This window comes from Magnolia sinica, chromosome 12, assembly GCF_029962835.1.
Source record: "Magnolia sinica isolate HGM2019 chromosome 12, MsV1, whole genome shotgun sequence".
NCBI lineage: Eukaryota > Viridiplantae > Streptophyta > Magnoliopsida > Magnoliales > Magnoliaceae > Magnolia > Magnolia sinica.
In genome coordinates, this window is record NC_080584.1 from 58,440,543 (window position 1) to 58,457,145 (window position 16,603).

The following is a 16,603-nucleotide window of genomic DNA, read 5'->3' on the forward strand; positions in this document are numbered from 1 at the left end:
GGCTAAGATTTACCTATGGCGAGTTCGGGCACACATCTTGTTGAGGCAGACGCTTGATCATTCTTCCTATGGAGCTTCTTTGTCTAGCTGACTCACCACTCACGATAATTGACAAACTAGGGCACTTTCATCTTCAACCTTAGTCTCCTTCATACACAGGGAAGTAGGCGCCGTGATAGGATTTTTTGGTGATCTTACAAGTGCACCTGAGCTTGGCAGATCTGTTTCACTATTCTGAGTGGTGAACTCCGCTATGAAGTCAGTCACGACTTGATCCTTGATAGCTGTTCTCGGTCGATATTCAATATCGAATTCACCAAGCTTAATTGACCATTTGATCAACCGTCCCAGCACGTCTAGTTTCTGCAGTACTTGCCGGAGAGGTTGGTCTATGTGGACAGTTATGGAGTAAGCCTAGTAGTATGGATGCAATTGTCGAGCTGAGACTATCAATGCTAGGGCGAGCTTTTCCATGTCTGGATACCTTGTTTTGGTTAGAATCAGTGCTTTACTGACATAATACACCGGGTACTACTTTCCTCCAGACTCTCTGATGAGTGTCAAGCTGATAGCCGAGGGAGATACAGCTAGATAAAGAAACAGTCATTCTCCTTTCTCTGGCTTAGACAGTAATGGGGGTGATCTCAGATACTGTTTCAGTTGCTAAAAAGCTCATTCACACTCTAAAGTCCATTCTGCCTTCTTACTACCCTTCAACTGCTGAAAGAAGGGGAGGTATCTATCCGTGGCTTGGGAGATGAAGCGATTGAGCGTGGCCACTCTTTCTCTGAGACACTGTATCTCCTTTAGATTCAGAGGTGAGCTCATGTCTAGGAGAGCCCTTATCTTCTCTGGGTTAGCTTTGATTCCCCTCTGACTAACTTGGAAACTGAGAAACTTACCCAAACCCACACCAAACGTGCACTTGGTCGGGTTCAGCCTCATCTGATACTTTAAGAGGATAGAAAAGGCCTCAGCCAGGTTCGAGGTGTGGTCAGCTGACTTGACGCTCTTCACCAACATGTCATCGACGTAGACCTCCATGGTCTTACCGATCTGCTGAATGAACATATTGTTAACCAGTTGTTGGTAGGTTACCCCTGTATTCTTTAACCCGAACGGCATCACCTGGTAACAATAGAGCCCTTTGTCGGTGAAGAACATCGTCTTTTGCTTGTTCGAGGGATGCACTGCAATCTGATTATAACCAGAGTACGCATCCATGAATGTTAGACACTCGTGCCCGACTGTACTATCAACCAGTTGGTCGATCCTCAGGAGGGGGAAATTGTCCTTGAGACAAGCCTTATTGAGGTTGGAGTAATTTACACAGACTCTCCACTTCCCGTTGGCTTTTTTGATGAGCACAACGTTAGCGATCCAGTTAGCGTAGTTGAACTATTCTATGAAACTGACATCGAGGAGCTTAGTAACCTCCTCGACAATTGTTGCATATCTTTCTGGCTCGAAAGCTCTTATCTTCTGCTTGACTAGCTTGTACTCCGAATCCACATTCAATCTGCAGACCATAACTTTGGGGTCGATGCCTGCCATGTCCTGATGGGATCATGCGAAGACATCCTTATGTTGCTAGAGAAAGCTCATCATCTGATCTCATTGCTCAGGATTCAATGACGATCCGAGCTGAACCGTCTTAGTCGGATCAGTGTCATTGGGCGAGAGAGTTAAGAGGTCCTCCATAGGAGAACTCTCCATTGAGGTGTCTTCCCTAGGGTCGAGCGCCCTATGGTTACAAGATCCTCTACAAAGGGATTCTCGATTAAGACATCATCTGTGAACTTGAGTGCACCAATCGTGAGGGTCTGCTTTGCCGAGCCCTTTCTCACTACTACTGAGTAGCACCCACATGCCTCGCGCTGGTCTCCTCAGACATATCTGACCCCTCCATTGGTAGGGAACTTCATCATTAGATGATATGTAGACACGACCGCCCTCATTGCATTAAGGGATGGCTGCCCCAAGATGACATTATGCACTGATGGTACATTCACCATCAGGAAGTCCACTAGCAGAGTCACCTGATTTTGTCTTTCTCCCACTGTAACTGGGAGGGAAATAATGCCCTTGGAGATAACCTTATCTCTGGCAAATTCATGTAGTGGAGTCTTCACGGGTCAGAGTCGTGACCTTTTTATCCCCATCTTATCGAACGCCTCAGAGTAGAGTATATTGGCCAAGCTTCCAGTATCGACCAAGATACAGTAGACCTTATGATTAGCTATCATCATCGCAACCACCAAGGCATCATTATGTGGATGCTAAATGCCTCGTACATCATCTTCTATAAACATGAGGCTGCAAGGGCTTACTCGGAGCTCTTTCCTCGTCCTTTCGGCCAAGTGGATGTAATGCTCAGGGTTGGTGCTCCTGGAGTGGGCTTTATGAGCCTGATTCAAATCTCCACCACCGGATGGGCCACCATATATTGTTTGGATCTCTGTGGCCTCATCCTCGGCTTTGCGTGGTTGGTCATCCTTCTGGGTCTGCCTCTCTTCTTTTATATTTTAATACAAATGACCCTTGCGGATGAGGGTCTTGATTTCATCTTTCAAGTCGACGCAATCGCTGGTATTATGGTCATGGTCATGATGGAAGCGACAGTACTTACGTTTGTCCCGCTAGCTGGCATCTGTTTTCATGCAACTCAGCCAATGTAGTAGCCTTTGATCTCAAATGTCTAGAAGGATCTGCTCTAGAGATGTGTTGAGAGGAGTGTACGAGATAAACTTCCTCTCAAGCTTCCGGCTCGGCCTCTTGTCTCGAGAGGCACTATTGTTTGACCTCTTCTTATCTGTGTTCTGATGTGCTTTGTCCCTCCGCCTCTTGCCCTTAGACGAGGAATTGGAGGTCCGGTTGCTCTTGCGCGAGCTAAAGAACTCCTCAGCATTAGTGTACTTTTGTGCACGGTTGATAAGCTCGCCAAGAGTTAAAGGCAAGTTCTTCCCAATCGAGAATAGGAATCTACCCTTCTTAAGCCCACTGATCATTACGGACAATGCCATCTTGTTCAAGTAGTCATCCACCTACAGGGCCTCCTCGTTGAAGTGAGAGATATAGTCTTTCAATGACTCTCTGCTCTTCTGCTTGAGGGTTAACAAGTGGGTCGATGGCTTTCGACTCTTCTTGCCAGTGATAAATTGAGTCAAGAACGACCTGCTGAGCTTGGCGAAGGTACTGATTGACCTCAGCATGAGCTGTCGTTACCAATTCCTCGTGGCCCAAGTAAGGGTTATTAAGAAGGCTTGGCACATCATTGCGTCTGAGGCGGATTGAATCTGCATCCATGAACAGTAAGACTCCATGTGCTCTATTGGGTTGCCTAACCCAGAATACTGGGCGATGGGGGGCATCCTGAACCTCAAAGGCATTTCTGCGCTCATGACCTCACTGGTGAAGGGGGTTCAGTTTCTTCCATCATTGCTTCCACTGCAGTCAAAGCCAGAGTCTACTAGTTCTGCTACAAAGTCTTGATCTGATTTTAGAGCTCATCAAGCTGAGCTTCCCATGGGTTCCGATTCTCTGCCATGGTTTCTCAAGGAACTTCGGCCTCGGGCATTTTGCCCCTTCTCCTCCTCTCCAACTCGTGTCGGAGATCAATTGGGGCTAGCGCCGAGGTTGCAGATATATAAGTTGGCTTTACATGTCGCGAAGGATCCGGAGCTTAAGTAGATAGGCTCTGGGATGCTCTGGAATGAGAGCTCACGAGCAGTGGCTCCTCCTCAGCTTTGGGGCCACCTCTTCTAGGTTAAGAGGTACTTGTCGTTCCTTCATTCGATTAATCTCGTCCTTAAGCATCTGCACTTCATTCTGCAAGGCCTTGTATTTACCTTCTCAGTTATGGGTCCATTGAGACAGTCCAATCAGAGCTGACTCGGTATGTAGTAGTGAGGACAAGTGATGTTGCCCACTCGGTTCGAGCTCCATGATCACTATTGAGAGTGTTTTCTTATTTCCTCTTGCCATTTCTGGTAAAGCTTTAGTCTTTTTGTATCTATTCCCACAGATAGCGCCAACATGTTGATGTAGAAATCTAGTTCACCCGCACCAAGCTCTGAGCTCGAACTCCGACCTCTGGATACCTGCACAAAGGAAGGACAAAGGAGACCTAGCTAGAGCAGGGGACCCTCCGATGCCAAAGTCAGGCTAGGAATTTGGGTCTAAGTAGTGTAGTAGGGTTTTGGGTGAGAGATTTTACGTACCTGTTCCCTTGCATTTAACAACTATTTATACCTTTCAACTGTGATAGACGTGTTCACAATACTCAGTGCGATCTTAGCCACTAACCACGACCGACGAATATGTAGATATTGGCAGTTATTCAGTTATCCCATTGATCATGTGATACTAGAACACCGTATCTGTCTCTCCACTCTTACGATCAAGTCTGAGATGATTATGGTGTCGTACCTAGGAGTTGATATTAAGCTGAGCAAGACCTCATTAAGTCTCGTTTCTAAGATGTTTACCTCATGCCTCAATGCTCGGAAGACACTCCAAGCCTCACCACTCAGAAGCATCTCTCGATCACACTACTCGGATGTCTCTCAACACCTCGCTACTCGAAGGACTCTTCAGGTCTCAGAACACTTCGGATTTTCCCATAACAAATGCTATGTTAAATAGTTCTAGCTTACTTTATAATATGTTGGGAAAAGAAATTCTATTTTCCTATTATATTAAAAATATGAGACCTCATAAGGTAATTAGAAAGACACCGTATCAACTCTAGAAAAACCACAATACTAGTTATAAATATTTTAAAGTGTGGGGATGTCTTACTAAAGTAGAGTTACTTGAAACTAAGAAAAGAAAATTAGATTATAAAGTGACTAACTGTGTTTATAATATATGAGAAAAATAGTGCCAAAAAAAAATGTTCCTAGTCTTAAGAATTAAAGATAACATTCTAGATTCAAACATTATAATAGAAGTTAGAGATGCAAAGTTTTTTTTTAAAGTTTTCCTTATGAAATCTAGGTCCATAGAAATAAAAGAAGTTACTGGAATAAAATTTGCATTAACTAGTGTAGGCATGAAGAAGAGAAAAGAAGAAGAATTAGGTCCAAGGATAAGTAAAAGAGTTAGAAAAGAAACTAATCTAGGAGATGGTTTCTACACTTTTTATTTGAAGATTACCATCTTTCTTATCTAGGGGTGCTTAACTCTCTTGATGCAATCTTTTGGAAAGAAGCCATTAATGATGATCCAGAGTCTGTTTTATCAAACAACATCTGAAAATGCATAGACCTTCCAACTAAAAATAAACCAGTAGGATGCAAATGGATATTTAAATAAAAGTTATAAAACCAGATGGAACCATCGACAAGTTTACGGCCAGGTTAGTTGCTAAAAGGTTTTTTTTTTAAAGCAACCGAGGAATACTCTTTTGTTACTAACTTAGAAAAAAATACTGAAAGATACAACAAGCGGGGCGAACATCAGAGAAAAAAGAAGAATAAGAGAAGCAACTTACACCCTGTGTGCAAGGGAGGAAAAGGGAAAAGGAAAATTATAAACACTCAACCCTTACCTTCGTTGACTTCAATCAGGTCATGATCAAGGAATCTGTACAACATAAGGTGCACCCCATACACATCCATCAGCTCAGATCAACAGTTGCAAGGGAACATGGAGGGTTAACCCTAAGCAATGCATGACGTAAGTACCACTTGTGGTGCAGTGTGGAATTTCCTAATTCCGCTCGTCACAACACTTGGATTAGTAAAGCAGCACCCAAATTGGTAAAACCATTATTGCAAGGCTGGTTCTGGGTGTTGAGCCGACAAGAACTAACTCACCACGGAACCAATCATGGGCTGACTGGTTTCACTTAGAACTGGCCAGCTCATGACTAACTCCGGGTCTTTGATGTATTGGGCTAATCACAATGCCTGGTAGACCATATCTCTGGCATTGATTTGCCAAATATGCAGCCGATTCATTCCCATCGCCTATTTAAGGGGGCCCTTTGCAAATGGAAGGACGGGGTGGGGTAATCATTTAGGGCGATCATATGGGGTGATAGAGAAGGAATTGGGTAAGCCCAAAGATGGTGGAGCAATCAGAAGAAGGAAACATTGTAGTGCAGTGATTCGTCCGATCTACGGTTCACTTTCCTTTTACTTTTCTATCCAACCATTCTGAGTCAAAACACTCTCTATCATCTTTAAGAATCTTTACCATCTCTAAGAAAGTGATTCTTGCTACCATTATTTCAATTAAGAAGTCAAAAGCTAAAGTAGCGCCGAAGTCAACAAGTAGGGTTGGGATATGGGACATTCGACCATCCATTTTGTCAAAAAAGGGCCACTGATTTTATCTTTTCTCTCTCACTTCTTGAGTCGAGCCGTATTCCGCTATGCACATACCTTACACACCACCAATAATACCATTTATCTTGCTTTCATTTCCTTAGTATTTCACTTTCCTGGCCTTAAAACAGCCTGCACAAATGGCTTAACATCATGCACATTCCTTATTTTGTTAATGCTTAGCTCTTTTCTTTATTTCACCTACTCGAGTCTCGCGGCCTAGTGTAGTACAGTTTAATCAGTTTAATCACATTGTATTGAAAGTTTTCCAAAATTTCCCTAAAAATTGTACAATCCTGTAAAGTAGAGTCCACGCATTGCATTGGCAGAAAAGGGTGCCTAATCCCTTCCTTTTCGCAACTGAGGCCCATACCCATAATCCATGGTGCAGAACAAAACATGAGTTATTCAAGTAGGAAATTCTTTGAAATTATTGAACTTGAGGCAATTTTACGGACTTTAGCTAACGGGGGATTTTGAGGGCTCATTTTGACTAGTGACGACTTCAAAACACTTTAAACATACTAGAAGTCTCAGTCTACTTATCTTGGAAAAATATTTCATAAGCAAGTAAACAAAAGTAAGCTATACTTGAGGTCTTGGTATCGATCCCTAGTGAGGGTGGCTAACATGGAGTGTGTGTACTGACATGGGTGTGTACTAACAAGCTAACCCAAAAAAAAAAAAAAAAAAGTAAACAAAAGTAAGCTAAACAAACCATTCAAATCTTGGGCATTGCACCAAAAAGTGTGTGCATAAGGCAGTGTTCACATAATGATGACTCCATTGGAATTACAAGCCACTAGCCAAGGGCCAACTCGAAACACGAGCTTTACAGTTTTTTATAGAGATTCCTTAACTTCTACTATTTCAGTCTTTATAAGTCCCATGCTAACCTACTAATCTACTATCCAACTAACTATACTAGTCTATTTTTCTGCTTCAATCATGTATTCTAGTGTAGAATAACCCCTTTACTTTCTCACAAGCATCTTGCATTACAGTTATTATTGGTCCTTTTACTTTCCTACAATCTAATTTATAATGGTCCATTTACCTTTTTATCTAGAAACATCGACATGATATACAGACACAATAGTTTTGGATCAAGCTGATCTTTATATTTTCCCTTCATCCTATAGTTAACCTTATAAACAGGTTGGATGGTAAATAAACATTATCAATATGTTTATGGTGGGCCTTCAGAAGTTTTTAATGATAGGTGTTTAATCATCACTATTTCCTGTAACATGGTTTACCTGAGATTTAGATCCCTTAATTCCCCAGACTTAGTCCTAAAATGGGCTTAAAAATGTATGGATTGCCTGGATATAAAACACATTTTTGATGTCAAAATCTAGACCACCCTCCGTTCAATGCTGCAAATGCTGCAAACCTGCGACAAACCCTGGTCCTGCATAAAGGGGTAAGCAAAGGAGACCCTGGCTTATCCGGGGGACACTCCGATGCCTAAGTCAGGCTAGGGAATCTGGGTCTAAGTCGAATGTAGAGAGAGGGTGTGAGATCTTTCGGACCTGTAGCAATAGGTCCCTTGGTATTTATACCTGTGGGTCAGATAATCCACGTCCGTTAATCTCGGCATGATTCGTTTAATCAATGAGATATTGTGATCGTGGGGATATTGTCCATAATCTTTGGACCACGCGGCGTATCGTGTCTTAATGGCGCGTATCTTTCAGTGAGATCATCGGTCACGTCTGTATCTAGGTCGATCTCCAAATTTGACGTGTAAAGTATCCTCACATGAGCTTGACCTCAACCTCGACATGTGGACATTTATGCTCGGGCTCGGCCTCAGCCTCGGCATATAGAATATTGGTATTCTGACTCGGCCTCGGATCGTACAAACATGAGGCCAAGTACTAGTAGTCAGAGTTCGTCGATAGATCACTGAGGGCGGAGTTCGCTGATTAAAGCTAAGGATGAAGATCAGGACTCGGCTCAGCCATTCTCCTTCAAACAACGACGAGGGTTCAGGTCGGCCAATCAAGATTGTAATTCCAAGTCACAACTTAGAGTCGGCCCCCAATGTTGCATCCTCCTTCCAAGGCCTCACCATCTAATTCATGTAGCTCAGGCTGACCCTAACTGTCCTTGTATAGATTTTTTTCATAACAGAAGCCGCCTACTCTCTTGGTCTGAGTACGGACTTGGAGAGTAATACTTGGGGAAATGAAACGTCATCTCCCCTCCCTTGCTCAGCGATTGGGATGATCGAGGGCATATTTAATGTGATTCGTACACCTCAGATCCTGCATACTGCGCAACAGCTGCAACCCTTTGGTTTCTGTCCTCTTAGCAAAGGACGCGTGGCAATGGTTACGATTTGTAGATGGCAGGGTGAAGGTAACAATGCCATGTGTGTAAGAGGAGCAAGGAGGCGCTTACATCTTTAATGTCATTAAATGCTGAGAAGATCCCAACCTCGAAGCATGGGTTTGGACGTATCGTACTCTTCCACGTATCCCTTAGCATTAGTGCCGAGTAGCATCGGCTTCTGGAATGGTTGTTTGTAATGATGGCATTGAGCAATGAGGCGGCTATATAAATCCCTCCCATCCTCGCTCTCACACTTCTCCCATTCTTATTTTCTCTACTTCTTTCTTCTGAATCGTCTTATGCCAGAAATTACCTTCGCCGGAAATCGCCCTTCGCCAGAAATTGCCTTCTACCGAAGAAAGCGTTTTCATTGCTAGATAAAAGATTCCTAACCATCAGAGGAGAGATTCAGCCCAGCGGAAGATGTCGAGGTTGAAAAAACTTCTGCCGAAGGAAATCGCCCACAACGCTGTGAGTCCCGTAATACTTAACACATTTTTCCTTCATGTTGAGCAACTCTAACAAGATGGACGTGATTCAAGGAGCTAGTTCGAAGTTCGAACCAGAGGCTACAGCCTCGGGACCCAGAGAATATGAAGGCTCTCTCAAGGCCGTACCCCTTTACACTCTAGAGCCGGCCCAAGGAACCACAAGTCAAAGGGCCAAGAGTCGAGGCAAGGGATCGAAAAGGGCCATAAGAGATCCCGTGGGGCGATCAAAGGCGGGCCCCAAGGGAGGCATGTCAAAATTGTTAGTCCCTGGGGGATCGATTATGGTCGAGTCCCAGATGACCCAACTTCACAAAGACTATCAGATCCCTGACTCGATTCACATTCGAGCCCCTGACCCCATAGACCAAGCGGGATCTCCAGCTAAGGGGGAGATTGTTATCTTCATCTGTGCTCTCCAATGCAAGCCCCAGTTCCCCATCCATCCTTTCTTGCGCGAACTGGCAGTGCAGCTGAAAATTATGTTGGGGCAGCTAGTCCCGAACTCCTAGAGGATTCTAGCTTCCACTTTTGTCCTCTGGCATTGGGCGGGGAATCAAAGGCTGACGCTAGAAGAGTTTTTATTTTTGCACATGGCCAAATACGATAACATGGATAAGGCTTGGTGGTATTTCTCGGCTAGGCTCCCATCCTCCCTGGTCTAGTAATGCAACTCCCTTCTTCCAACAAAGACTGGAAGGGGAAGTGGTTCTGGGCCTCAGGAGAATGGGAAGCCATAGCCTCCGAATTGGACCGACTGCGGGTCCGAATCCTTACTAGATTCGCTAATCCATCCCTACCAGATTTGCTAATCCAGGTTGGACATTTCTTTTAGTCACACTGCACACTCAATTCATCCTTCCATGCTTAAACTTAATTCTTCGCTCTTGCTTACCATCCAGCCGAAGGGGGCTGCCGACCTCTCCATCCTCCAAAAGTAGCAGGTTACCTGAGTCTGAGTGCTCCCTATGGACCAGCGTGCCTAGTTCAACCTCATAGTCAGGAGAATTTAGTATCTTCTAGCTTTTCTAGGATTCAGCCCACCCTCTTTGTTCTACGTAAGCGAGGTACAAATCCTCGGGAAGTCGATTCATTAACATTTAGCTATCTGGTAATTCTCTCAAACTAATCCCTTATCTTGAGCAGGAATGAAGACTAGTGGTTCAAAGAGGAAAAAGCCCCCACGCCCTCTGATGGATGTGGTCCTTTCTTCTGAGTCGAGGATGAAAGTAACACTGAAGCAGAGGAAGACTTCTAAGGCCAAGGCTTCTCCAGCTGTTGTTAGGTCCTCTGCCGAAGCCACTGCCGCCGCAGCCCTTGCCGAAGTTGTGCCCACCGCAGTTCCCTCTAAGGCTACCCCTACCATTGCTCCGACTCCCACCCCTAAAGCACTAGCTCCCAAGGCCCCCGCCAAAGTCAAGGTCATTATGATCTCGTCACCTTCTACAGAGGAGTAAGCCCCCAAGGCTCCGCCTTCCGCGGTTGCAGGTCCTTCTGGGGCAAGGAGAGAAGTTGTAACGGAGACTCCTGGCACGGTCGCTCCTACACGATCTGTGGCCCCCCATACTGCCGCCAAGGCCAAGCTCTTGGTCGGCCGAACTGACGCTCTTGCTCTGGTCAGGTATGCTACAACACCCGAGGCTGCTACCCAAGCTTCTGCTAGCAGCGGGACCGGAGAAACTTCTGAGCCTGCTCCAGAAATTCCACCTCCCGGTTACCATATGGCTTTGCTGAATCCATGGGTGGCTAAGCACGTTTCAAAGGCACAAATAGCCAACACACTCTCCCGCCACCACATCAACTTCATGAACGATTATGCGGTTGTTTGCTATCAGTCGCTGCCGATGATGGTGGAGGTGAAGGAGAGAATGAAGGAGATGGAACAGCTCGAAGCGGAGCAAGAGAAATTTATGGTCGAGAAGGCAGAACAAGAAGCAGAGCAGGCCAAGTTTTTAGCAGAGAAGGCAGAGCAAGAAGCAGAGCAGGCCAAGTTCGTAGTGGAGAAGGCAGTAAGAGGCACGGCGAGTCGAGCTCGAGAGGAAGTTGGAAGCTTCAACTGAGGAGTAAGAGGAGCCGAGGAAGGCTATTGCGGAGGGTCGGGCAAGGGAACTTACGCTCCAGGGCGAGGTTAACCAACTCCAAGCTCGCTTGGATGTGGCTGAGCCCGAAGTTAGGCGTTTGTGCCGGACTAATAAAGACCTAGAGTTCAGGGCCACGGAAGCCGAGTCGGGGCTCGAGGTGGCGAAGGAGAAGCTCCAGATGGAGTAGCGGATGACAATGGACTAGTTGGCTCAGCAACAGATTTTCCTTGAGTCCGCGGCGTCTGCAAACAAGGCGTCTCTATGGGCCAAGCACAAGGCTCGAGCGGCCTTGCAGGCAGCCGCAACTATGGCTGAATACAAGGGTTCAGCTAAAAGGGCCAAGGAGTTGGACAAACTATATGACTTCAGTTATGACACAGGCTTTGATGCTTGCCTAGCTGAGATCCGAAGGCTTTATCCGACCCTCGATCTTGACGCCCTCGCGGTAGTTAATGCTGAGGATGCCGAACCAGTTGCAGCAGGCGAGCCTGAGAATGCCTCTCCCATTACCAACACTGCTCCAGAAGCTCAGCCCCCCAGCTTGGTAGTTGGTCCCTCTATTCGAAGGGAATGAGACTTACATAGTCTTTTCTTCTTTTTTTTCTTTTAATGTGGATAGATAATCTTTGAAGTCAATCTTTTTTATCAATGACAATTACTTGGCGGATGTCTTGTTTGTTTGTGTTGATTGCTATGGTGATTCTTTGATGTAAATTAAGGTCCAGCCCCTTGAGGGGTCAACCCCCCACGAATGGTGTGTGGCGCTCTATTGTTTCCATAGATCTGTCAACCTGTGACGAGCTGACCCCTTTCTTAGGGAATCGGGACGTCTCCAGGATTCTTCCCTGCATACGAGGGGATCCCTTTATAGATTTTTGTGGGTATAATATTCTGACCCCTTCTTTAAGGGATTAGTCTATTAAGTTAACCTCTACCTTAAGAGATAACCTTTTACATTTGTAGATCGCACAAGTAGATAATGTAGGAAAGGAGGAACTTTTATTAAAGGCCTTAAAAGGCTAGTAGCTCTGAGCAGTACATTTATTGAGGGCCTTCAATGGCCAGTAGATTCTTACTGATAGTAGATCTTCAAGTGCTCAGCGTTCCAGGGATGAGGAAGTTAATGTCCCTCGAGGTCTTCCAAGTGATAGGAGCCTGGTTGGGTTGACCTGATCATGCGATAGGGCCCTTCCCAGTTGGGCTCGAGTGTCTCAGTCCCCGGTTCTACCGTATTTTGAAAGACGCGACGGAGGACCAAGTCCCCAGGCTGAAACCACCTTGTCTTGACCCTCGAGTTGTAGAATCATGCCACTTGATGATGCCTAGCAGCGACTTGGAGTCGGGCAATATCTCTAGCTTCTTCGAGCAAGTCGAGGCTTGCTGCAATCTGTTCTATATTCTGATCTTCCTGATAGTTTCTGTAACACCCTGGTTCTCAAAACCCGAGAACAGTCGCTCAAGTACGAGAACCTGAGGGTTACGTCACGTAGTGGACTAACATACATCTAAATAGCGGCAAATTCTATAACTTGGAGTAAGGCAACATTGCATAAACTAAGGATATCAAGAGTAACAACAAGCTTAATACATATGAATAAGAGCAAAATGAAATCCCACAATAGGGGAAATATTTTATGACAATTCAATCAAGATACAAAATCTAAAATATGAAAGCAAGTAAATCTTAAGTTATCAGCCAAGCTCCAACGGCTCAAATGCAATGGCATAGAGGCCCTCCTTGCCTAACTCCACCTCGGCCGTCCCTGGGATCCCGTCATAAGGGTCTCCACCTGTTCATCATACCTGTGTTTATTTGGTGCAACCGCAACGATTGGGTGAGTGAAAACTTAGTGGGAACTTCCCGCAAAAATTCATGCATATCATATCATTCCAAAACAGTTTAAATCAACACATTCAAATTACAAGGAGACTAATCATGAAATTTTAAATGAATGTATGAGTGTATGAATATATGTACAAGTCACAGATCTGGGGATGCACATCCAGCTGTCAAAATAAAAGGGTCGCCCAAGGCAAACTAGTCACCCAGAAAAATACTCATAGGTACGTCCAAGGAGAACTAGCCACCCAGAAAAGACCATGCAGACCACCCGTGGTAGATTATTTACCTGGAAAAAGCCATGTAAGTGAGTGCGCCCAGGGATATCTCTTGGAAAAATACACGGGGTACGCCTGAGGAGTGTCTAATCCTGAAAAAGTCTCATGAAACGAAAGAGCACCCAAAGTAACTCAAATGCACATGCTCTGTGAGTTTAACTGAAGTGCTAGATCCTTCAGGAATTCAATCAGAGTGTGACTTACATTGAGCACTCAGAAAAGCTCATATGTCATGCGTGAATGTTATGTACCATGATGCTCATGCACATTCCATAGGATTAACAAGATTACTCTCATAAGCATGATCAAAACTTGTAGTTCTTTAATAGGATATCTAGTATTCAAATATGAGCTCAAGATAAATTCATTTACTTCCTAAGGTCCAAAGGAAGGCCCAAATATGACATTTCAAACACATTTGGATAGTAATATGATTACTACACATCTTAAGAAGAGAGATATTCGTTTATATCCAACAATAACAATTCTAACCCATATAATGAGAAATGGGGCAAGCTTATTATTGTAGTGGAAGTAAGGACTCTTACATTTAATGCAACCAGAAGATGTATGTATGTAATTTCAAACGTGGCATGATGAATGTGCAACAAGTACGAATGTACGTGTTCTCAAGCAATTCCCAATATGACATTGTGATCTTAAAGCAATTCTTATAAGATATGTTGGGGTAACATAAATTGAGGCAGTCCCACATGTCTATTCATGTAAATTCAAAGTTAAAGGAACACAACTACTATTTGTACAATTGTAATATCTTTCTACAATTATTTTAGAATTCCATGAAATGATGAAGTCACGTGGGATATCCCTCACCATGATTGAGAGTATCTTTTGATTTGAATCTTCTTATGAGGTGAGTTTATGAGCTCCTGTTTTGGAATTGATTGAAGGAAGGTGTCTTTCAAGTGTATCAGTTGAAAACAGTCCCTGAATGAGATGTTATAGAATCTCAGTGAGTCAGTACCGAGTTGACTCGGTTGGGGTTCTCAACTAATGATTAGTTGAGCTTGTTTCAACGGTTTTGTTAACCACGGGGGTTAGATCATGGGTTTATTGAACCCAATGCTTCCCAACATTATTCACAACCTGATGGAGTCAGCTTGACTCAGCCAGAAAACTGACCGAGTCAGCCCACTACAGAGTATTGAGTTGACTCAGTTGGAAAACTGGTCAGGTTAGCTCCCAAATGGCAAATCTGGATCGCCCTTGACTGGGCTTCTGGTTAACTAGGGCGAGTTGCTTCCCAGTCCCAACTGAGTCAGGATTTCTAAGCCTAAAACGGTCCCGAGTCACTGACTCAGTAGCGACCCGACCCAGACGACCCATCTGCTAGCTGGGTACGGCGAACCTGAGGCCGGCTCAAAGTGTTGGGCCTTGCTCCAGGCAAACCAACCACGACCATGGTGACAGATCAGGGATTTCACCCTGAAATGTGCAGCTGAGTCAGTAAACAAACGATTCGCTAATGACTCGATTATAAAGGAAACGGACGGAATAGCAGTTGGTTACCTGCGACTGCTTGCGGATTGGAGAGATTCTATGAGCCGGTTGGCTTTCTTTCAGACCCTTGATAGATGGACGCTGCTGGAGCTGTCCAATCGTGCTAGGATGGTCGAGTCGAGTTGCAATAGCAGCTGGAAATCGGTTCCAGTAGCTGCCTCCTCTCTCTCTCTCTCTCTCTCTCTCTCTCTCTCTCTCTCTCTCTCTCCTTCTTTCTCTCATCATCTTTCTCTCTTCATCTTCCCTGCTTCTCTGCTGTAGGCATTCGGCAACAGAACCCGACGAACTCGGCCCTGATTTTGCAGCGACTCGGACCGAGTCGACTCCATTAGGCATGGCAATGGCAGCGGCGCCCTCTCTCCCTTCCTTATGGCTTTCTGATTTTAGAAAGAAAGCCCTAAAAGACAGCCTTTTATAGGCTTTATTAATTTATTCTAGACTGTTCGAATCATAACTAATCAAAGGATTAGTTACGATCCTTAGTCGTTTAATACAAGATGTTTTGAAATGGCAATATGTAATCCTGATTGCATGGCTGTGATCGAGGACGATGGATGATCTTCTGGCATCATGGTCCTCCATATGGACGACGTTGATCAATGAATGGGCCCGATCAAGGGTGATGGGTGTTTTCGGATAAACGGTGACGATGGCTCCGCTGTTAATGGCGGATTTCCCACAGATGGTTGATCTAATGATCAGCCACGTTTGGATGGTTCGGATGGGTCCTATGATCTCTGTGGGGCCCACCGAATGGACGACGGTTAGTGATTTAGTTTAGGTTTGATCCCATTTGCGGCAGTGGCGGAAAGATTCTAATGTCAGCTATGTAAATGCCCTAAAACGAATGGTTTGGATGCTGTTCATCCAACGGTCGAGGTTGCAAGAGGCTAGGGTTGCCAGCCTGGCAAACAGGAGAAGAAACGGAGTTTTCCGTTTTTGGAAAAGTAACCGCACCTACCCGATTTGAGCACGAGATCGTGTACGTGTACACGTGCATCCACATGTGGGTCGAGGCGGGTTTTGGTCAAACCCACCACGAAAACATAATGGACGGTTCAGATCATTGTAATGACCCATGATGGTGGGCCTCAAGCAACACACACGGACGGTAATTTTCAAATGCCGTTACTGGCGGGAAAAGAGAGAAAAATCTCTCTTCTTTTAGGTTTTTCGGGTCAGCACGGTCAAACCATGCTGACGGTTTCGGTGTACCACGGGTGAGAACGGTCTGTGCACACGCACGCCACAAGTGGGGTCCACATAGATGTATTTTCCAAATCTACTCCGTCCATTTCATTTGGAGGCCCCACATCAGGTCCTCTGACCAATGGTCAGGCCCCACATCATTTGGAGGCCCCACTAGGTGGACCATATATCTAATTTGTTTCGTTCTAATTGTAGATTTGATGGTTTGATTATTTCATAATTGAAAATCAATGCTAGAAATGGTCCGAGGGACCACCTATCTAAAATTCAATGGCTAGAATATAGATTAGATGGCCCAATACATAGTCATAATATTTAATATCATTTTTACGTTGTTTTTAATATCCTTATTATTCTTAAATTTGTTATTATATTTTTAAATCATTAGTTACTTATATTTAATCTGATGGTTCTCTCCTTCAGGGATGTTTTACAGGTTTCTTTTTCAAAACTAAATTACTTATTTATGTTTAAATGTTTATATAATCATTACTTTTATTTTAAATTTTCTCTA

At 44.5% G+C, this 16,603-nt stretch overlaps 1 long non-coding RNA gene across 1 annotated transcript; it reads right to left on the reverse strand.

Moving 5' to 3' along the window:
- Window positions 1-14,014: 14,014 nt before the first annotated feature.
- Window positions 14,015-15,878, reverse strand: LOC131220541 (uncharacterized). The gene is made up of 3 exons (XR_009158675.1): window positions 14,890-15,878; window positions 14,729-14,805; window positions 14,015-14,307 (listed from the first exon to the last, which is right to left on the reverse strand). It is a non-coding gene; the product is annotated as an uncharacterized LOC131220541 (long non-coding RNA).
- Window positions 15,879-16,603: the final 725 nt, after the last annotated feature.